This window comes from Pygocentrus nattereri, chromosome 3 (assembly GCF_015220715.1).
Source record: "Pygocentrus nattereri isolate fPygNat1 chromosome 3, fPygNat1.pri, whole genome shotgun sequence".
NCBI lineage: Eukaryota > Metazoa > Chordata > Actinopteri > Characiformes > Serrasalmidae > Pygocentrus > Pygocentrus nattereri.
In genome coordinates this window covers 17,853,188-17,877,223 of record NC_051213.1, presented here as the reverse complement: position 1 = coordinate 17,877,223, position 24,036 = coordinate 17,853,188, and the positions used below count along the sequence as shown (strand labels likewise).

Here is a 24,036-nt window from a genome sequence, read left to right as displayed (position 1 = left end):
CATCAAAGCTCTTCTGTGAGGTTGATGAAACCCCGCCGTCCTGACTGAATGGGCTCTGATGATGCATCTCTGCTGGACGGAGCTGCAGCTTTAAGTGCAAAAAACTCAACTTATCTTGAGGCTTTTAATTTCCTGCTCCGTTTCCCTCTTCACAGCCATACCACGCGCTGATTTTAAAAACATGCAGCGAGGCAGTCAACTATTTCTCACATAGAACTGAAACCTGCAGAGATTTTTAAAACACCATCATGGGCATTGTGCAAAGCATCATTAATTCTGAAATTCTAAATATAAACAACAAACAAATCAGAAACACTTAAATGCTACTGGGAGATAAATAATAAAAAAAGCCTAAGCAAAACCGTGGAAGTGGTTAAAGTGTTTCCTGAAGAAGGGAAAAAAAACATGCACAACAGCCTTGGATCTCTCCATTTGCTTTTTCCTTTCCTCTGCTGAGGCAGCAGTCATTGCGGCACTCTCAGGAATAGCAACAACTTTCCAAGAACAACAGAGGGGCTGAGAGCAAACCTCAATCTCCAAAAAGCCTTTTAGCATTCTTACTTTTCCACAAAGTGCTAAAAGCAAACATCCAAGATATCCTGCTTGTTACATTTGAACACCTGACCTTTCAGCTGAAGTAGCATTTTCTAATGCAGAACTTTGTTGTGGTATGAAGGAGGAGCTACATTGAGGCCTTTGTGATTTTACTGCAAGGAAATTTGCTGCATGTTAACAACGCTTTCTTTCACAGCACAAAGGCAAGAGGAGATAACACAAAGTAAGCCTAGCTGCAGGCTTGCTTTGAGGTAAACACACTGTAAATGGGGCCCAGAGAGTTCAAACTAGATTAGAAAGTTGAAGCTTCGCAACAATTCCAGCTCAAGCAGCTAATCAATGCGGCAGGAAGAGTGGTTCCATTATAAAGTGATTAAGAGATCATTTAGAGCACAAACCTGAGCACCTCTAAACCTCTACAGAGTGCAGGAATCAATAACCTGTATGTATAGCCAGTAGCAATTAAAAAACAGGGAGGCGTACTCCTGCGGGTTCCGTTTTATACCCAGAGATGAGAGTAATTAAACGGGACTGCAGTGAGCGTTAGTCAGGGATATAGCTTGTTCTGGACACACTCGCCCATAGCTAGCGGATTTAGCCCGTAATGCTGGCATACCAATGGGAGAGGCACAAAAGGCTGCTTGTGCGGTGGAAGCACGGAGCAGGAGATGCAGCTGAATGTCGAAGTGCAATGAAACGGAGTTAGTCATCACTCTATAATCTGGTGTGAAGAGGAGCTGGGAAAGAAAAAAAAAATGAAGCCATGCCTCTGTGACTTAGCCTGCCTGCTGGTTCCAGCTCGATGTGATTTAGTTCTCACGACTCAGCTATCCGAACATTCTTAAAGATGACAGTTGGGTAAGCAGCTCATTCTTCCTGTCACGCCAATCACTGAATGTGTGTGTATGTGTGTGTTACTGTGTGCATTCTAGCACAAAACTGATTTGAGCTTTTCAGAAAGAAGACTAAAATTGGCAAAACAAGAACTACTTCCTAAAAAAGTGCATACATATAGTCCTGGCTGCTCACTAGAGCTGAAAGATTAACTGGTTTTATATCAAAATTGCAATTTAAAAGAGTGCAATTTTCAAATCGCAATAGTTGGAATTTCTCATAATGGCCTACATTATCAACAACATTAACAAGTTTTAAGAGGGGAAATGTACCTAATAAATTTGCCTGTAAATCAGTTAAACCAGTCAGAAGCAACCAAACAGTCATGGACTGTGTACAAGCACAACTTTTCAGCCTACAAAAAAAAAAAAAAACAAACAAAAAAAAAAACACATGCTCGTTTTCTTGGCCAAAAACAGACCTGAACCTTCATTTATTGCAATTTGAATTGTATTCAAAATATTAAACATCCAAATTGCTAAGCCCTACTGCTGGCATACTGAGAAATATAAGAAAATAAAAGAAAGTGCTAAGCAATCACGGACATTTATAAGCACTGTGCTGAGTGAGATATGCCTGCTTTGTGCCTTTACCAGTGTTTAATCTTAGTTAAGTTATTGCCTTTTCCTCTGTACTGCATTAACAGCAGGCCACACAGCAACCGTCCATCTGCGGCAGCCACGGTTTGGCCAGGATCACTGCACACCATGTCTGACAACGGGTTAAAGCTTCTGAGAAATGGATTTAAAAGCCACTGTAAGTCAGTCACTGCATCCAAGAGCAGGATGGAAATGAGGGTTGAGGTCTGTAACTTGTCCAAAGTGAAGTCCACTCTCGTTTTCTCTAACATTACCCTTCCTTTGAACTCACTCTTCTGTTTTTTCCCCCTCTTAAATGTTTATCATGGTGTTGTTTTTCTTTGCTCTCCAGTCAGACAAACACCAGCCAAGGTTTATTGTGTTGATGTCGAAACCAATTAGCATTATGTCAGGCATGTTTCCAGGCAGGGTAAGAAACGAATGCAAAATGGCAAACTGGTGTCAGTTATGGGATAAACAATTCATTTTTAACTTCACCAATGGCTCAAGTTCCAGTCAGAGCCGATTATTAGGAATTGGGACAGCTGTTACGTCAGTATGATCCTAAACCTAAAAAAAAATCCTAAATTTCATATTCCACCAAAAACAAACAGCAAAACACGGAGACCTCATTAGCTCTGAAAGATTAGGGGGGGTATGTACATGCATATTCATGAAGGAATCCTAAATATATCAGGGACAACCTAGCAGACAAGGCTGTTTTCCTAAGCAACTTGCATTGGCTGTAGCAGCAGGTTAATCTGTTTTCTCCACCCAGAGAGGGGATGCCAGGTTTGAAGGCCAAGGCCCACTGCTTGTGCTGCAGCACTAAAGCTGGCTGCCCCTGTGTCAGGCCTAGGTTATGGATGATGCAAAGGCTCCACATCTGACAGGTAATAATTCACTCCCCAGGGGTACGAGGCACGTCGCTGGACATGGTCAGCCAGGCAGGAACAAGCAGCACTGTTACCTCTACCCCCACCCCCCCACCACCTTATAATTTCCCACTCCAGGTGTATCTGCCAGCTATTGGCTGCCCTGTCACTATAGGCAACGACAATCAGTGTGAAATATGAGGGACCATTTGGAAGTGCTACACACGCCCAATACTTTCTAATTGAAAGTGATATATTGCTTCTCAATGTCTAAACAAAAGCTTGGATGGTGCTGGTCTTCCAAATCCTGCCTTAGAGTGAATCAGTTCTTTTCCAGAATATATTCAAGTCAACCTGTCACAAAAAACTGCTGCTGGGACAAATGGGGTTCAAATGTAAATGCCTCTATCTACGGCCTGATGGAAAACAAAAAAAGAGAGTGAACAGTATCCATACTTGTAGCACCAAGCCTATTTCAGCACTCATTACCCACAGAGCCATTAGGAAGACACAGTCATCCGCAACACACTGCTAGCGTAACATCATTTAGGACAAAGCTACAGCAACGGAAATTGGAAATAAAATTACACCCTAGGCTATATGCATCATTACCCACACTAGCAAAAATGCTGGTGCCGTGGGGCCTAACAGAAGCGGAGGCAAGTTACAGTTAAAGAGAACAGAAACAGCCTCTCGCCCTTTATAAAACATGGTCATTAATGTCCATACGACACAAAATGACACCTTTAACTGTAATTTATTTGTAATGTAGGAAATAGAGGTATACAGCATTCAAAGCTCTAATGTTCGCAGGAGTCTGGTATTTCATCACTATTGTCTCAATAAAGAGCTCAGGCTACAATTTCTTGTTAAGGTGACTATGGTCTGCTACATCTGAGAACCTGCAGACCTGCACTTCTTATGAAAGGCTACCTAAGAACAGAAATGCCCCTTAGGACTCAGAACAAACATGAGCTTCGCCATGTGCCAACTGAGGCTGTGAGTGCCAGGGAAAAACGCAACTGGCAGCAGATGTGACCCACGGCCACACACTGGAAAATAGGTGGTGCTCTAAAGTGGCGACCAATCAGATGCCCACAAAGTTCCACAATAGTCAAGTAGTTAGCTCTTCTCCCAAGGCCATTGAGAAGACTGGTGATGCTGTGTGGCTGCTGAGTCCTGCAGATGCAGAAACAGACCTCCACATACTAATGGCTATGGTGTGCAATACAGGGAAAGGCTTAAAGTAATTGTGAACATAATAATAATAATAATAATAATAATAATAATAATATTATTATTATTATTATTAAATCATCATCATCATCATCATCTGCCCTGCAATGGACTGCCAACTTGTTCAGCATGTGTCCTGATTTCTGCCAATGAACGCTGGGACAGGCTCCAGCAGTCCCTCCCAGTACGACCCAAGAGGATAAATAACTTTGAAGATGAATGAATCAACAACTAATAAATACATAAGAAAGTAAAAGTACATAAGTGAGTAAGTAAGTGAAAATAGGGGACCGTTTTCCTTTTTGTGCTGTGCTGTCTGGTTGTTTCAGTATCCCTGTATGTTGTGTTATGCTTTAAGAAAATGATTATGCAAAACAGGTTTGCATGAAGGCAACATCAAGACAAATATATAAAACACTCCATACGAAATCCATAGATTTGGAAAAAAACATAATAACAATAATGCAAACATAAAATGTCCATCATCCATTTGAATACACTGAGCGTATAATTCAGCATCTTTCTCTGTTAGGCCGAGGCATTTAAGAATAGAAAAATGTTATTAAAGAGAAAATGTCACTCTGACTGCTTCAGAGCTCTGAAGTCCATTAAGGTTCTTCTTGCAACAGAATAAATGGTTGAATCTTTTTAAGAGCACTTATATGGCAATTATGGCTGAGGCACGATCACTGAAAAACTGTTATCTGACATAAAAAGCAAAAAGGATATCTACAGAAAGGTCTCATATAGCACAGTCATCTACTCATCAGCACGCACAATAAGAGAATGAGGAGCTTCCACTTCTATAACTAAGAAATGAATTGGACAGCTGGCCACTGATATTGTTACTTATTATTGTTATTATTGCTGTTGCAGTAGGGAACAAAAATCTGGGGTAATGTTTCTCTTACGTGCCCCATTCTAGGGTCTGAGAAGAGCCTTCCCAAATAAACACCAAGCACAACAAGCAACAATACAGTTTTTGTGAACAGACTGCTGACCTGCTGAGTGACCATTTCGCCCTGAACTGTCTGTTTTCACGGAAGTCTAGCGAACAGATGTGCATAGGATGTGCAACACCCTCTACAGGCTGCTCAAAGTTAGAGAGAAGGATGCTGAAACACTGAAAAACAGCCAATACAACAGACAAACAAGCAGGAAGATGCTATTTGTTCAGGCCAAAGCAACGTCTACATGAATAAGAGGTCCTGAGAGGCTGATTAGCTCCAGAGAGTCCAGAGAGCAAACAACAGTGCTGTCCAGTCCACCGGCCGAGCCTGGAGCTGCACAACACTGACGGCTGTCAATCCACCATGCATTCTCTACTGCAACGCACCGCAAGCCAACTTCCCATGCCAGAAAAGACACTCTCTCCATCTGTTTCCCATCGAAAATAATACCACTGGGATCGGTCCATGCCGCGCTAACACCACTGCAGCACTAATCTCAGCCTTATCAGCTGAAGCTGCAGATGCAAAAAGCGCGGAGTCCACTGTTTATTAGTCCAAGCGCAGTGCAGACGAGTGTTTCTGAAGCAAAGGAAACTACACCTCACGCGTTAACGAAACAAAAGAGAGAAAGAAAAACACAGAGCAGCATGTCTTCCTACGCGCAGGACTTTAAATGCGCTTGCACTGGCGAATGCAATGCAATACGGGCTTTTCGCTTTGTGTCTCGACAGCAGCAGCAGCTGCAGCAGCAGCACGAACAGAGTCACAGCAACACGTCCATAAAGAAGAGCGAGCTGCCCGACCTGAATGAAATCTGTTCAGTCCAAATTCAGCAAAACCCCCATCCTAACCAGCTCGAGTCGCGCTCAAGCGTAAGTACGAACTGCGAATTAAGGAGGAGAAACTTCCAGCGTTGTAGGAAAAAACAGGCCACTTACCTTTGTCTGCTTCTAATTTTTCTTCCTTTGTGCGCGAGCAGAAAGCTGATTCCTTTGGGCCACAGAGCCTGCCCGCAAAACCAGGACTCAACAGAGAGGCAGTAAGATAAGATTTAGTCAATGTTTTCCCAAGAGCTGTGTGGTTTTTTTCTCTCCAGTTTGTGTACAGACTGAGAGGGAGAGCGCAGTGGTGGAACCCTCTGTACGGTGAAGTCCACACGCCTACAAAACACAGCGACACTGCGCTAGAACTACAACAGCGCTGAGAGCGACCGCGACCAGGACACGCCCATCGCCGCTCAACTGACGCCACGCTGGTCCAATCGGAGTCCGAGAAAGTATTTCATATGCTTCTCTTTAAAAGTTTCCACTCGGCTGTTTTCTCGGTGGAGATGTAGACGGTCAGATAAACAAGTTGGACGAACAACACCTAAAACTAGCTGTGTTTGAATGAAGGAGGAAGGAACGTGAGTGGTTGGGTCAAATACAGAACATTAACTGAGTCTGAGTGTACAAATAAGCAATTACGATATGTATCCTGAAACCTGACAGAAGAAATCAGAGTTGATCTCTCTTACTCAGGACTGATCTACATCATTGTGACCGCATGTACATTTAGTGTATACACTGATGCATTGTGTATATTTTTTTGTATATTTTTAAAAGCATTTATTTGGTTTGTTTATTTACTACGTAAATTCTGTTTTGTCCATGATTAATGCATACAAAATTCCATCAAGGACAACTCGTCACAGTACCTGGCCAAAAAAAGTGATTCTGATTTTGGGGGTGCCTTGCAGTTGAGCCTCTTCTATGAGTGAATCTCTTTTAGTACTGGCTTAATGATTTTAATTTGGTATCAGCCATGCATCCCCCTGTTTCCTCTGGGGGTCTCCCATTTGCCATTTTCATGATAAAACCAAGACATCTGGGTTTATCTAGACATATTTAAATGACAATCATTATGGATTTTTTGTTCAATAAACAATGTACTGAACACGTTTTCATGATTTTTAAACAAGCCTTGTCTGATTTATCAGCTTTTCTGGTGTAGATGTATATCAAATTGTTTTGTAATACTGTATATTTTAATATGAACCATCATGATACTAGTATTCATTTTTGGACACCCAAATCACCAGAATTAAATCATCTCTATATTGTAGTGTTGGCCCAGAAGAAGACCCGGAGTCTGTCATTTTCTCTTCAGGGAAATGTTTTTTATGAAACAGCAGGCAGAAAGAGGAACTAAACCATTGGGCGAGATGAGGGGTCACCAAAAGCCAAACACAACACCCAGATGTTGAACACTTCATCACAGTTAACTATATTAAACATACCAAGTCATCACACAACTTAAACTAGCAAACAATATCGAACACATTAACTAAATAACAGCTGCAGAGAGACACCCATTCTGTCATTCTGGGGGGCCTCTGCTCGCTCCTCTCCACTCTCGCAACTAGCCTAAAGTCATAAGTCCAGTGGCAATGCCACAATACTAAATACCCAAATAAAAACAGCTTGCTCAGTGCTAACAGCTTTCATACTATGTCTTCCCTCTAGCCAGTTCCTATGCATTTGAAGAATATGTACTCGAACTGATGACTTTGAAGTGGAAGCTCTTAATGACAAACTAAGTAATTTAAGAGTAAGCTCCACTCTAGTAACACATATTTAATATGGTGACCACATACAGTCTCATCAGCTTCTTTAAGTCTTTTCAAAGCAAAGGGTTTTTTTCCAGTGTAATTTAGACAAGAAGTTGGAGTCACTCTAAACCAGGGGTCTGTAAAATCTTCTGGCAGGGGCCAAAAAGGTAAAACACAACTATACGAACACAAAAGGTAGGTAGGTTTGAAAATGTATTGTAGAAAGTTACACTACATATTGTTAAAATATTTCAAAAACGCCATTTTTAAACAAGAATGTAGTAAGGGGTGGCATTAGATTAAGTGACCCTTATTAGTCCCACAACGGGGAAATTTCACCTCCGCATTTAACCCATCCGTGAAGTGCAACACCACATATACACTTGCCCGGAGCGGTGGGCAGCCCGATCCGCAGCGCCCGGGGAGCAGTTGGGGGTTAGGTGTCTTGCTCAAGGACACCTCAGTCGTGTGCTGTCAGCTCTGGGGAGCGAACCGGTGACCTTCTGGTCACGAGACTGGTTCCCTAACCTCCAGCCCACGACTGCCCCTAGCTAGAGTACCTTCCTGGTGGGCCAGCTTTGGTCTACTGCACACACTTTACACAGCCCTGCTCTGTTTCCCACCTCTAGTCCTATGTTCCACCTGCACTGCACAATGTGGTGTTTTCCTGCACCTGAGCCACATCACTAGCCAGTGATCAAGCTCTTCTGAAGCTGAATCAGGTGTGTTACAGCAACAAAACACAAAACTGGGCACTTCTACATTCTGAAGTCTGCTTAGTTAGTCATTTTTCTTCAGCTGTGACCTTTAAGGGTGACCAACCAAAATCCCACCTAAATTCAGCTAAATCGGGGCACTTCTGGGACAGCAGTAAATCAAAGAACCTTTAGACAAAAGGCTGTACTTCCTCCTGGCCTAGCTATATAAATCCAGCCACTCAATAAGGAAATTTGCATATTATCATGTTCCGCAGCCTATCATTAGCTCATTGAGTTGTGATTGAGAAGACACCTGGGATAAAGCTGCATTAATTTTGTCTGTAGGTCAAAAGAAATGAGAAGGACACAAAGAAACTCACTCTCTTGGTCCATTTGGCTATATCTAGGGCTTATTTTTCAATGAGCAGCTAACATGCACACACATAAAGTAATGTTATGTAAGACAGGGTACTTACATCCACAAAAATGTTATTTTCTCAAAATGCGCAGGCTGCCCAGAAAAAGGGATGTGTAAACACTAAGCAGTTACAGAGACAGTTACAGGGTTGTTTGAGTATGAGCAACTATGAGCTTTGCTCTGTGCTCATCTTTTTCACAGTTAATACAGAGCAATAGTAAGGTTTTTGATTGGTTTGGACTATTTACTGATAGATTTATCTGAGTAATTATCCTTGGCAGTTTAATTTTTGCTGTGAGCCCAGTTTTTGTGGTGAACCCGGAGGGAAGAGAAAGAGCTCCAAGTGAATCCACAGCAGGCTTTGCCTGTGGTTCTCCCAATCAGCTTTGCCAGTAGCGGCTTCAGTTCAGGGTTTGGCAGTGGGTTCACCAACATAACAGCCTTAATCTCTAATGAACACTTTTCCCTTTCTCTCAATAAAGTGCCAATAACACACAGTATACAATACAGGGGAGTCAGTGTCGGGCTTTTCCCTAGAAGAGCCTTAATCATTGTAAGGCACATCTGCACTCTCTGAAACTGACATGATCTGTACTTGTATACTTTCACCTGCACATTAACATTTGAGAATCAAGCCATAGTGAAACTGGAGAGAAAAAAGCATAGCCAGTAAAGTAGTAGTCAGTAAAATTCCCATAAACACAATGAACATGACCTCTAGTTGTTGTTTACATACACACAGTATGCCATATTACGGGAAATGGATGGAGGCATGGGGCCATGTGATAACAATGACAGGATTCACACAGTCTCCGCTTTGAGTGAATAGCTGGGAACGGCTGGAGGACTCTGTCACCTGAGGCGTCATTAGGGGAAAAACACATCCAGTGCCTAGAACCCATAACCTCTAGGAGATTGCTTAGAGAATATGTAAGAGATTTTAGGAAATAATGGCTTAGTTCCAGCTTTAGCTATACAGTTTTTTATGGCGCAAGCCAGTTGTACACCAGAAATCTAAAACTGCAGCAGTGATGCAGTTAACAAGGCTAGGATAAGATCTAGTCTAGGTTACAGAGGCTCCACACTTACATAATCTGTTTACTAAAGTTATGCCTGAAGCTTAGTAATGTTTCTGAATCATAATGTAACAAAAGACCTCTTAATTTACCTTTCTAACATCAGTTCCTGTCCCCAGAATAAATTGAATCAGCCCAGATTGGAATGGGCAGATTTTTGCTCCAAAGACACAACTAGCAATTGACGAATTTGTTACTTTTATTTTGTTTTATCTGTGATGCAACATTATAATGTTAATAATGAGAGCCAGATAAGTACACTTGTGCTGTATTTGAATACTCTTGCTGCACCTGCTGCAGAATTCTTCGTGACTCTGTACTAAATAGCCAGTTACCTCTTACTTTCCATGTAGCACTTAATTGGATTAATGTTATTTAAATAGGCAACTGTTCATTTCTCAATTTAAAACACCACTTAAAATGTCATTTAATAAAAAACATTTTTATTTTATTAGATAAAAATGTAATTTGCACTGGCTAAAAAAAGTACAACCATTAGCCTATTTAGCTGTAAAGAAATTAGGACTGGACTCGCTCATAAAAATTCATGACCCGTGCATGCTTTATAAATCACCATACACTATGTTATACTATGTCTTAAATGACAAGTCCTTTGCTCAACTGAATGCGTCTATGTGCTTGACTTGTCCAATTGACATTTCTCAAAGCAAATAAAGCTAATTAGCATCAGTTAATTAGAGCACTGACACACTCTTGTACATTACTTACTCTCTTCCTAATATACAGTATTTAGCACAGACAATAAAACAAGCGCCAATCTGCTAAACGATTCTATGGTTTATTCCAAGATCAGCTCATTTTGTTTTTGCACACACCACACACTCACAGCCGCTCAAACAGAGAAATGCATGAGAAATGCATGTGGCTGGTAATCATTGAGTGTCTGCTCATAGTTAATGTGAAAGGAATTAAGGATAAATAACGGATATTATGTGCACTCGTTTATCTGGCTTTGAAATCTTAAACTGATTTAGGCTTATCTGACAATTACATACTCTTGTGCAGCAGTTGAAACTAGTGTTGTAGTCAAGATGATTAGAGGTGAGAATGAATTGACACCAAGACAGTCCCAAATGGCACCCTCAGCCTTACAGCCCTCCTCAAACTTCACACTTTGGTGACAACAACAACGTGCAGATTTACAGACCTAAGCAGAATATTTGTAAATGAAATGGTTGAGTGCATACAGGCAGCATTTTATGGCACAATTTACCATTAAATGCAAGCAGAACAGATTAAAAGTTGGCAATAATGGTAAAATCTTGTTGCAGATTAATCTGATTATTTTGACTGCTTTGAAAGCGCATTCAAAGAGAACTGAGCCAAAACTTATTGATGGACACGTCTTCCGAGGATGAGGTTTTCTACTATTGCTATCATATCTTTATTAGTATCATGTTGACTTTGAGACCTAAACTTTAAGCCAGGCCTTCTTTTTGAGCTTGTGCATGTATTGTAATGCATGAAGTTGTATGCAGTGGTCTGATCTGACACAAAAACAAACCCAACACCTCTGACATTTACATTCTTTTTTCAGGCTTTACAAGATGACTTGCAGCACCATAAAGCACACCATATTTTAGCCTGTTTATTTTTTTCTCTGCACTAAATAATGTTTGTTGAATGGATATTGAATAAAGTGATCAATTACCTGTTTTTCCCTGTTAGCCAGCAAGAGTTCAGATTTTATTTTATTTTATTTTTTAGTGAAAGAACTTTTATTCTTTTTGAATGTGTCATTGATATTCAGTAATAGTCAAAAAAGAGGGCTTGCACTCAACTGGTCTCCAGAACCATTTGCAGCACCCTTGCCCCAGGATCGAGACAAGACTGAGTAAAAACAATATCATGACTGAATAAAAATAATATTAAAATGAGTCTCAGACAGACCATCAATTTGTAGCCTCCAGACTGGCTGAGACCAAGACCTGACTCAAGTACAGCAATGATAATGGGAACAACCCTGAACTAATCATGCTCTCTTAAGACTTTTGAGAAATAGATATATAGAGTTTATAACTCAGACAGGTACATAATGTCGTAAATGATTCAGTAGCCTAACACATTCAGTGTGTCTCCTGAAGAGGATAATCGATTAGGTGAGGATTTACAATTTAGGAATTCACAATAACATTGTAAGATTAAAGAACTGCTTTGCTCTTTGGGTCTCCTTGAATGCTAAACTTCAATACTCTCATTAAACAAGCATTTTGCCTTGGAAATGAGTTGAAATAAACTTCAGAGGCTCTTGATGAAACAGCAAGCCCAGCTTCAAGGCTTTAAAGTTATTTTTATTTCATCCACTACTGGTGTTAAGGAACAGAATAAGGGATGTAGGACACAGTGGTTGAGGCGGGCTAAGCGAGCTGGCCCAAAATGTTAATACTGCAGGCACTCCAATGATGAGAGTGTAGCAGCAATGCTGTCATCTAGAGTGAACAGGACACTAGCCTGGACAGTACAGATTCAGTTCAGTTACTCTAGAGCACCAGGTCTGTTCACGTTCCAGAAAAAAACAGAATTCCAGTCTATAGTAGCCCACTATAATAGAAAAATGACAGACTTATAACATGGCAGAGGAGTTACATCAAAGTTGATTGGCAGAGTTTAAAGGATTATATGCTGTGATTTTATATAAGGCCGTATGTGTGCTGCGTCTGTGGGTGTGTGTAAACAAGCCAGTTACGCCTTCAGCAAGAAATGTTTAGCAACAAGATGTCACTTGCCTTTTCAAACGGACACGCCTAGCAAGACTGATGTACCAACTGCCCGTGTTCTTCTTTGCAGAAGAACACGCCATTCTAGAGTCAGTATTGTGCATAACAGACCTTTGTGGTTGTGCATCATTCTGTAGTCAGTGTCAAATACAAATCAGGAAATCCGTAAGCAGTTTTTCTCTACACTATAATTCAAGGCTGTTTTCATGGCTATCACACCCTGTGATGAACAAAAAAAATATTATAAAGCCAGTATGTTTTGTCATTTTGTTGACTGGGCCCTCTTAATTACAAGGTTGTTTAGCAGTCATAGTATGAATAATGCTACATACATACTACAAGTAAGCAAACGTTCTTGCACACTGAAATGATGTCACATGAAAATATGTCTACTATTAAACTGAATCCAATACCAATACCAACTACTCAAACTGCTTGCTACTTCTGCCAAAGCAACTTAACCACCAAATCTGGCAAAGCTTGCTGGTATGTGTGGATTATTTGCTTGAGCTTGTCAGTGTTATGATGTCAGTTTGATGCCTAGCATTGTTAGCTTGCACGTAGCATGATTCATATTTTGGCACATTAACAACATCATAATTCAATAACGTCCAGTGACTTCTGGGGAAACAAAATTACATATGACAAAATGTATCAGGCTTGGAAGATTTTTGTTTACCAGGGTGCAGTTACAGTGATTTAAAAAATGCCATTTATTCCTCCCAACGAGAAATCTGCATGAGATAACACTGACTACAATGACAGACAGGAACTTGGCATCCAAGGCCAGTACATGTGTAACGCCGGGTAGCGAGGAAGTGGACGCACGTGCTGAGATAAGCGACTTGTATTATGGCCAAATCCAGGGTCATGGTCAATAAGGTAAGGGTTCAAATAGCCAACACGAACAGAATGAAAGTTAGACATGACGAACAGAAACACGGAATCCAAACAATGCCAAAACATCAAACTGCACACAGTACATACAAACACCACATCAAACAGTACAAAGACCAACGAATACAAAGGGCAAACACGGGGCTTATAAAACTCAGGGATAATGAGGGACAGTCGGAAAACAGGTGGTGACAGTCGGGGGTGGAGTCACAAAACAAGGGGCCGGACTAGGAAACCAAAACAAATAATACGTGGACTAGACCAAAACAAAACACGAACACATGGACAGGACCAGGAGGGGCCAATCGTGACAATATGTCACAGAAAGTCCCAACGTGGTTATAAGTATGTTGCCTGATGCCTTGGAGACAATAGTTTTACAATAGCTTTACTGTTACATTTTGGCCCATGGTGTATTTTTTTGTATAAACTGGACATATCTTCTATGAAATACATGCAGTAAGTTGTAAAGTAAATAATGCAAGGAAAACTGATCATAAAGAAATCAGACAGATTTTTTTGCAGATTTCTCCATTTTAGCATTATCAGCATTATACATTAAATTATCTATGTAGTTTCCCTAGCTGTTTAGATAAGAAACAAAAAATGTATTTCTATAGTATTGACATCATGACTCCTGGTTTCTGCCACTAACACTATAAAGAAATCCAAGTTAATATGTCTTCTAGCAGGGACAATTTTTCTTTAAAATACTCCTCATAATTTTAATTTCTTCTCAAGGAATGAATCAGGCTGACATTTCTAAAAAACTGCTAAAATTCCCCTTTAATGCTGCAGCTTCTTTCAATTTTATCACATGATTGAAAACACTCTAAACTTGACACTGACCAACATACTTCTGGGCTCAAGACACTGCGCTAAAAACTCCAACTGAACATGTATCTCTTATAATAGGCCTACAGCATGTGAAGCAAGGGCTTTTAGGCCCAGGACTTTGAGTGGAAGAGGAACACAAGCCCAATATAAAACTGCCCATCATCACAAGGTCTTTAGACAGCTTCCCCCCATCTGCAAGTCAAATCATACTCATGCTGTTATTAGTGAGCAACTCCTTCAAGGACAAATACATAAAACATTGAATCTGCTACTACGCCCATGTGCTGTACCGCATCCTGCTTCACCTAAAAAGGATCCATCACTTGTCACAAGTGAACTTAAGTTGTGGATGGATCTTTTAAATGTATCTAAGGAAGGCAGGCCAGCAAGCTGAATGATAGCTGCTGTGTTTTAATGACTGAAACAGCGTGGTCACATAATGAGGCAGTTTTTGAAAGAGTGCCTTTTGATTTGGCTGGAATAGATGTCATCGCTTTAGGATGAGAATTAGAGCGACTTGCATTGGGAACAAGTCTTCCTATGTGTGTTTTGTCACCTTGAGGAGTCATATACATGACTCCAAGATGGGTTTAAATCTGCAGGGTTAGTTGCTGAGAAAAATGAGTTGACCGAGAGAAGTGGTTTAGTGGACAACATTTAAATTCTCCTCATTTCTCAGTGTCAGAATTAGGTTTGGACACATACAGTTCACTGAATTATGAGCCGAACTGCATTTGACCTGACAGCGGTTTCATTTCCTGCATGTATAATGTAATGTGCTCTGAATCTAGACTTTACAATAAGAGAGAGACACTTGGAGATGAGAAGAATGTATGTTTTTTTTTCGCCAATCTTATTTATTGAACAGTAAGGGCACTTTAAATCTATGCATCATCTACTCCCACTCTGCCCATGTTCATCTGACAGATTAAAGTAACGGCAGAGCAGGGCGAGTATCCTTCGGGCAAATGAATGATAATAGAGGAGAGTTTTTGGAGGGCACAGGAGGCAGGTCAGAGCAGCTGCCACCCTGGCTCTGGGTCTCCATGTCCTCCAGGTTCAGGGTCAGGGCTGAGGAGAAGAGTTTCATGCCTGCCCTGAGATCTTTCTGGCTGGGCCTGACCTTGGCTGCCCTTTTGCTTTCCCTATGTTTGTAGGCAGTTCAAACTCAGAGTCACGTTTCAGGCCAAGCTGAAGACAGTCGAATGAAGCTGCTCATTTTAAAGGTCATGGCATGCCGGCTGTGCGTTGCGAACGCTTTTTCACCTTTCAGTGAGCACTCACTGAGCCTCTTTGGATGCTATTCAGTGCCACGTACACCAAGGCCTCTGGATTTTCAACGTATAATAGCATGGTTTTTGCACAGGCTGTAGCAAATACTCACAATGGTTGGAGTCTTAGAATCAACCAATGAATTCTATTTGCCACAAGCAATTCAGTTCAAGCACATCCGTGTATTATACAAAAACGATCACTTCTCAAGGCTGCCAATTAAGAGTTCAATGCGGACTGTTAGGCCCTTTCGGCTGTTCACTGCAATGGTGATCTATGCTCAAATAGACTGTCTTTGCAGTATTCTGTTGAATTATGTGCTGTATCCTGTATTGTAACAAAGCCTAGTATCCTTAATTTTAGCTCAAGTGAAAGGAGACATGTTCAGTATCTACAGTTACTCAGGAAATCTCCACTGCCCTTGCAGTCACTATTGTATTTTATTCTGGCTAGTATAATGAGGTCATCCAACCAGCAAAATAATTATTAATAGGGACATAGTTCTCCCTCATGTTATTAAGGGTGACATGTAATGATATGCAGTGACACACATAATGATTTGACATTTTACCAAACGCTGTCAGTTTTTAAAGGGGAGCTCTACTCATTTTTAAATTCTACATAATTCAGTGATGTAAACAAAGTTATTCAGTTGATGCAAAATAGGTAATTTTATACAAACTTACCAACATAGATTTCTTAACAAAGGTGGTATTAGGAACTAAGTGTTACAATCTCTACAACCTAAATATAGTAATTTTATTTACTATTATTAAAAACTATCAATGAACTATGATTATCACAATAACAATCTGAAAAAAGTTATTATCCTTAGGTATGATTTTGCCTTACAATGACCAGCATATACATCTCTGTAATAAATTGATTAAAAAAAAAAAAAAAAAAAATATATATATATATTTATGTGTTATGCAAGAACTTTATCTCAGGTACAACACCCAATTGTAAGTATTTCATGTAATAACATTCTATAAGATATACTATAAGTATCCAGGCACCCCTTTCTAATTAGTATATTCCACTACTTTAAGGGGCAACCATTTCTGACACTGGTGTTCCATCATGCACATAACAGTTTGTATAATCTCCACCAGAAAATCATTGCTAATAGAACAAGACACTGTGGAGGAGCCACACATGAGCCTTAGATCACCATGCCCAGTGCCAAATGTTGGTTATAAAGGGGTATAAAGCCACCCAGCATTGAGCTGTGAAGCAGAGTAACCACATTCTCTAGAGTGATGGAATACCATCCTATGGAATGAGTTGCAGTGATGTTTATGATCCACAAGAAATAATAATCTTCAATGTGTGACCTCATTAATCTTCTTGTAGCTGAAAGCAATCAAATCCTCACAGTAATGTTTCAACATCTTCTATAAAGCAGAAAAGGCTATTACTGCAGCAAGGTGGGGGGCTCTCTATTAATACCCTTGATTTCAGAAACAATGGATCAGCAGATGTCTCAATTTTTTTGACATATTGTGTAGCTTTTAAAGGCAGTAAACGTTTCAAACTTCTGGTTCCTATCACAACCACTTTGAACAATTCTGACTCCATAGGTTTCTCTTGAATGAAGCATTTGACATCATTCTGAATGACTTTGAATGCATCATAACAATTGGAGTGTGCAGAAATATTGAAAAATTTGGGCAATTCCTTTTTTAAATGTAATCATTTTTTTAAATCAATTTGATTATTATAATTGCTCCATCACCTCAAAAATCTCTTGCAATCCTTGTCTGACTTTGCAGCTTACCAAAAAAAGTTTGAAGAGGCTTTGGTAAGTCTGGGGCGGTTGGCAAAACTTGATTTTTTACATGATTCTAATCATAATTCCTCTCATAACTAAGATGCAAATGCATGTGCATATTTGAAAATCATGTAATGAGCATTTTGCGTAACGAGTGTTTGGAGGCTGGGGTGAGGTGCAAGGGGGAGAGGGGGAGAGACAGCAGGAGACAGCAGGCGTGAGTGGGTATGTGTGTGTGTGTGTGCGTGTGTGTGTGTGTGTGTGTGTGTGTGTGTGTGTGCGCAGCAGCAGCAGGCTGGGAGGCCGGCTGGAGGCTTTTGGGGGTGACACTGTGATAATGAAATCAAAGAGGTGAGAGCGAGAGGACCATTAATAAGGGTGGGAGCAGCTCTGGTGATTCGTAGCTCACGAGGAGTGTCTCCCACTGCCCTCTCTTCTGAACACGTGTACCCGCCGTGGCCCCGGTTCATTACAGCCTTTCCCTGTTTACGGCCCTGTGCCGCTCTAAATAAGACTAATTAGGCTGTCACGGGTGAACAGGGCTTATTTTTTCTCCAGCACTGAAAATGACAGCAATTAAAACCTGGGGAAGGCTACAGAGGTGACAGGTATGATGACACCTCGCCATACCTCAGGTGCGCTCTGTCAGCAGAGCAAATGAAACGCATAGCAGGGCGAGTGGCATGGAAACATGGAGTGACAATCTTTGATGCTTCACTGCTTCTTTCACTGTTCAGTGTAGATACGGCTTCACAGCATGGCGAGCAGTCTTCCTTCACACACTTGTGAAGTTGACACAATGCTCAGAGCATGAAAACAGAAAAGACAAAAAGACCAGGTGGCTGGGACAACTTCAGCTTCTGCGCTTACACACATATGATAGCTTGGCCTAGTTCTTACTGAAGTCCAAGAAACTAGTCCATTTGTAAGCTAGTCTGTTTACATGCACGCCAGCATAGTTTGACCTAACATCAATTAGAACTAAAAATGGATGTTAGTTCATTTCTCTGGTCACCTCTGCCTTATATGTTGCAGCCTGGGGTTCAATCCCCTGCCTTGGCAAGCACCCTGCACTATACCAATAAGAGTCCTTGGGCAAGACTCCTAACGTCACCTTCACCTGTGTGTGAAATCAATTATCAGATATCAGAAGTGTCTGCCAAATGCCATAAAAGCATAAAAAATGTCTAAATGTTAGATGTTAAATGTTAAAATGGCTAAATGTCCAAAAGTTTATAGACACCTGCTCATCCAGTGTTTCTTCTGAAATCAAGGGTATCAACAGAGAGCTTTTCTCCTTTTGCTTGCTGTAAGAGCCTGTCCTCTTTTGCGAAGGCTTTGCACTAGATGTTTGAACATTGCTGTGAGGACTTGATTGCATTCAGTCTCAAGAGCATTAGTGATGTGAGATACTGACATTGAACGATTAGTTCTAGATCACAAACTGCATTCCAACTCATGTCACACATATTAGATGAAGCACTACCCTTCCACAGAACACAAATCCACTGCTTCAGAGTCCAGGAATGGGGAGCTTCATGCCCCTTTAAGTGTTTAACAGCAGAGAAAAGGCCTTAAATGATCTTTTTTGAAACATCGCATTTGTTCATATTTCCATGAAAGCTGTACACCGCCAAGGTACAAAGATTGCCTTAGGGTCTCTTTAGACCCAGCAGTTCTGAAATCATTCACACATGAAAAAAATCCCTCACACACAAGAAATTGAGATTGCTAAATTGCGTGTGCTACTGACAAAACTAAACCTGGCTAGTGCATATGCAGCCCCTCCATCTCACCTCCATGACCACACACAACTCAAGTTCATAGGCAAAAGCAATTTCGGACAAAATAAAAACAATTTCAGACAAAATAAATATTTCTTGAAAGCACTGTGCACTAATGGGGAATGCTGACAGAAGCTATAAAGGTGCTGTATATGACCACGAGTTTTGCAAGTCAATGCACACACACTTACACAGTGTCCTACAAGTCCTAATTAGGTTGAGTTATGTTCTTTACATTTTTGTTTTGTTTCTATTATTTTATTCTTATTTGTTGTTGTTGTTTATACACATTGTGGGTGAGGGCAATGAAAGACAGTACATAATAATATATCCCTATATTGAAAAAAGTTCAAAACAGTTTTTTTCCATCAATAAAATGTATTCAAAACTACTTTCTGTACATTCCTGCTGCTTTCTTAGGCTATACAAGTGCCATCTCTTACTTAATAAATAATGTTTTCTGCTGCACTTCATACTACTACTACTACTACTAACAACAACAACAACAACAACAACAACAACAATAATAATAATAATTAGAAGAAGAGGAACCTTTACTTTAGTAAAGAAAGGAATTATGCCAGATGTGTTGTAATAAATATATGTGCTGTCCACTGATTAAATGCTGTCTTTCTGCACTGTATAGAAGGAAAACCCAGATATTCTCAAAGTTTGTGAACAACAGGTTGTTTCTTCATGTAAAACAGATTTGAGGTTTACAATTCAATCAAGCTGCTCTATTTTAGGGTTTTAGTGAATTTGGGCCTCTTTTGGCCCTTAATACAAGGAAAGTATATGTAAGACTAATCCTGTAGGTGAATTGACTAATTTGAAAGATACTGTTAACTACTTTTGCACAAATAGTGTATCATATCATTGGAAAGAACACTGTGCTTTATCCACTTCCAAAAAGGTATGAATATGCATGTAATATATTTACATGCATGCCCATTAATATTTGGACACAGATAAAGTTATTGCTATTTTATCTTTCTGCCACAGCATATTAAAGGTAAAATGAAAAAATATGACACTTTAATTTACTTGAGCATATTTACTATGTTGTAAATGAAATAATGAGGGAATAACACACAAAACACAGGGGAAGGGAGACTGCTTATGAACACTACACCGTTCATCCAATTTGGATGTAAGTATCTTCATATCAAGGCTATATTTCTGCACATTCAATGTTCATTATTTAATTTCAGCTCCAGTTTGCTGTGGTAGAAGCTAAAATAACAATAACTTTATCTGCATCCAAGTATTCATTAACTCAACTGCATTCTTTGAATACTGATGGAGTAAAACAAGCTTTAATTTCAAATTGTAAGAATCATTAAGGTCCAATGTTCATTAGACAAACATCCCTGGTATTTAAGCGATTCATCCCCATTTCCTTCCAGCAAGAATGGCATACTTGCTTTATCTTTTAAATAATATGATATGACACAAAAGCCCCATATGATCTGTAGTTGCATATAGTTAATAGGCTACTTTATAATTAAGAAATGCCCATAGACCCCACTGCTTTATTAGCTGTAGTTTTAAAAGGAAACTGTAAATCTTGAAGCATGAAGTTGAATGGTCTTGTATAATTATTTGTCTTAAATTTCACTTTGGGCACTGTGCTGAAATGATTTTTTAGAGGGGGCCACTCCTTAAAGAATAGTTTCATTAGTGTTTCATCTTACAGCACAAAGTTTTCCTTATAAGAATATACTTGTGTCCAGATGTGGCGCTGTTGTGCACTGTTTTAAGTTGAAGCTTGGCTTTTGTTAATTTTCTCTGTCGCTGACTTTTTCACTTCCATTTCCTCTGATCTGCTGTCATATTCACGTGGCCACATTCTCTTGTGTAAAAATTATACTCTTATTAAACTAAATTATAAAGCATTGAATCAGTGTCGGTTTAGTGCACCACAGACAGATCAAATGACATGTCTTGTTGATTACGCTAAGTGAAATTAAATACACATTCTCTACAGAAAACTCACTGTAATGCACATTTATCTGCTGAATTTATTGGAAAAAATTAAAACAAAATATTAATTCTGACTTGTGTAAATGTTATAGCATGTATGATGTTTTATGTTTTTTTTTTTCTAAAATGAAATAAAAAGAAATTGTGTACTAAAATATGAAAGAAAAACTGCATATTACAATTTTATGTAGAGGATGTTTGAACTTGACTTGATTTTTTAACAAAAATCATTTTAGACCAGGTTGTTAAAACTTTTGCATACAAATGTATTAAATATACAGTGCACATTACTGACTCCACAAAACGTCTGATGCCAATGGGGAAGTGTGTGTGAGAGGCGCTTTTTGCCTGTTCAAAAAGGGGGCCTTTTATCCCAAATGTAATAGTTCCTGAATTACTAAATTGCAACTTAAACACATTTTAAAATCCTTTCCAAGCTTTTTGTTAAAAGATGTACATAATGGAAAATCACATACAACCATTTGTTTAGAAGACAAAGCTTACACATGTATGAGTTTCGCTCTGATAGAAACACACTGCTTGGCTTTCTGAAGCAAAGGAAATGAGATTCTTGCTTTACGCTCCAACTGTAGTAGTATTGCAGTTATTGAGAAATGCTGTGCTCCAAGCCTTTCTTTTTATGACTCTACATAAAAATAGACTCCAGCAACTGCAGCTTTTCCAGCATTTGTTTTGGTGTCATTAAGCTGTCATTGTGGGTGATTTTGCAGGAAGTGGTGTAAAGTGTTGCTGAAACTCTTCTATCTGTAATAGTCTGGATAAAACTGGTCTGAACCACACATTAATAGCGCTAAGACCTTAGGCAGACCATGGCCATCAAATGATACATGCCGTTTACATGATCATGTCTTAGTTAGATTAGCAATCTTAGACTAATGTCAAATTGGTGGTGGGCATAGTTACTGATTCACTCTGACAGAATCATTCCAGTGGGCCTATGGACAAATCCCCCTCACTTGCAGCATATTTCCAGCTTTCCACAACAGGCACACTCGTTTTCTCCCGTTGGCAGGCACGCCACGTATCACAGATATGTTGTTGTACTTATCATGTTGCAACTATATTTTAGTGATAGAATTTCAGATCAGCTTGTGACCAACTTGTTATACATCTGCATGACAATAGGGTCCCGTCTGATGGCTGTGTAATTCACATCAACCCGTGACCTGAAGCAGCCAGCTTGAGTATCACCTACTCATCATCACTGTCCTTGTGAGTTCCCTTGAGTGTTTGTGTGGGGGATGGTGGGGCAGCATATATTCAGTCGCCGTGCGACTGTGCAATCCTATCTATGCTATTTTCCAGTACAACAGCTGCAACAGTTTACATGTGTTTTACCTCTTTATGCAGTCCTGTAACAGCAGTCTTTTTGCCTCACTCTGCCATTATCTACTTTGCTGTTATCAGAAGCCAACAACCGTGCTCTTATGCGATTGACTAAAGCACAAGCATTTGCTATGCCACACAACTGGTCATTGCTTACTTCTGGAGCCGTAAGCATATTTTTGGGCCAGCCAGCCATCAGAAAATCCATACCCTCTGTGAGACCCCATGCTGGGTTTAATGTTTCTCTCTGTCCAATACTGTCCGTGTCCCGCTGTGGCCAGCAAGAGCTGGGTCAGCTAATAACCCAGTTAGGGTGTGGGAAAGGAGTAGGGTAGCAGTACATTCTCTCATTCAAATCTAGGCAAAAAAAGATATATTCTGTATTCTATCTGTGGAGAAACAAGCGATGGTGTATGGTCTCTCCCAAACACACCCACCCACACACACACACACACACACACACACACAAACATACGCAAGTGACAATATACATTCAAAAACATAATGAACAGACTGTTGAGGTTGGGCCAGGAGACAGGAGGATGGCCTGCTGGCCTGGCCCTCATTTCTTCCATCAGATGTCCAGCAGGTGAACAATAGCCATTTGCATTTGCAAAAGCAGAGGACATAGGTTTATTTGTGGATTATTGCCTTCACTCTGACCTTTTTTGCACATATAAATGAGAATTAAAACAACCACTTCAAAACTGTAACTAGGCAAAGAGGAACCAAATGTAAATGTATATTTATGAAAATATTTAGCTGCCATCTGTTCTCTATTGATGTGTTTTGGTTTTCTGACAGATGTAGAGTAGAAGAAAGCTTTTAGTCCTCAAAAAATGCCCTGAAGAAGCTTAGCATGTTGTCCATAGGACCCCAGTGACCGAACAACAATCATATCTGGAGTTTTGTACCCATGTTTGTACCCAGACACTTAAGATTAAAAGCACTATTTTTTCCAGAGTTGAGTAATGACCACAATTAACACGTAACATTTACAGAGTTCAGAGGAGTGACTATGACAAATGTGATGGTGGTCCCTGAAATCATTATGGAATGTACAGAGGCATCTCCAACATCTTTATCATGGGCACCATCTAATTTTCTTCACATTGTGATAAAATGTCTGGGTCTCTTTCCACAGCTCTCTGTGCTAGCATTAGCATATTGATTACCTAATTGTGTTTATACGATGATAAAATGCTTGGCCTCTGTTGCTGGCTCCCCGGTGTTCAGTCAGACCTCAACTGTTGTAATCAAATTAAAGTGTTCCAATAATGCAGCAGATCATTACACCAAAGCAGCTAGTGGACAAGTCGAAATCACTCTCAGGCCTAAATACTAAATATAAGATACCGGCTCTGATTTCACCATTATGACTGTGATTAATAATCAATTATAGTGTGGAGTTAGAACACTGGTGTAAACTATAAATAATCTAAGCTCTGTTAGTTGGTGTCTTATTGATTGTAGTATGACTGTCTCTGGCATTCAGAGAAGGTATTTCACTGTAGAAGTGAAGTTTTGAAGTTCT

The 24,036-nt window shown here is 40.0% G+C and overlaps 1 protein-coding gene across 3 annotated transcripts in view; it reads right to left on the bottom strand.

Annotated features, from left to right (window-relative positions):
- Window positions 1–6,313, bottom strand: part of sema6e (sema domain, transmembrane domain (TM), and cytoplasmic domain, (semaphorin) 6E) — a 165,197-nt gene extending 158,884 nt beyond the window's left edge. The window contains exon 1 of one of the 3 annotated variants that reach the window (XM_037537012.1): window positions 6,027–6,313. The gene's annotated coding sequence lies outside the window, so the exon portion shown is untranslated. The remainder of the gene's footprint in view (window positions 1–6,026) is intronic. The other 2 variants (XM_037537013.1, XM_037537014.1) reach the window with 2 other exon arrangements.
- Between the last annotated feature and the right edge of the window lie 17,723 nt (window positions 6,314–24,036).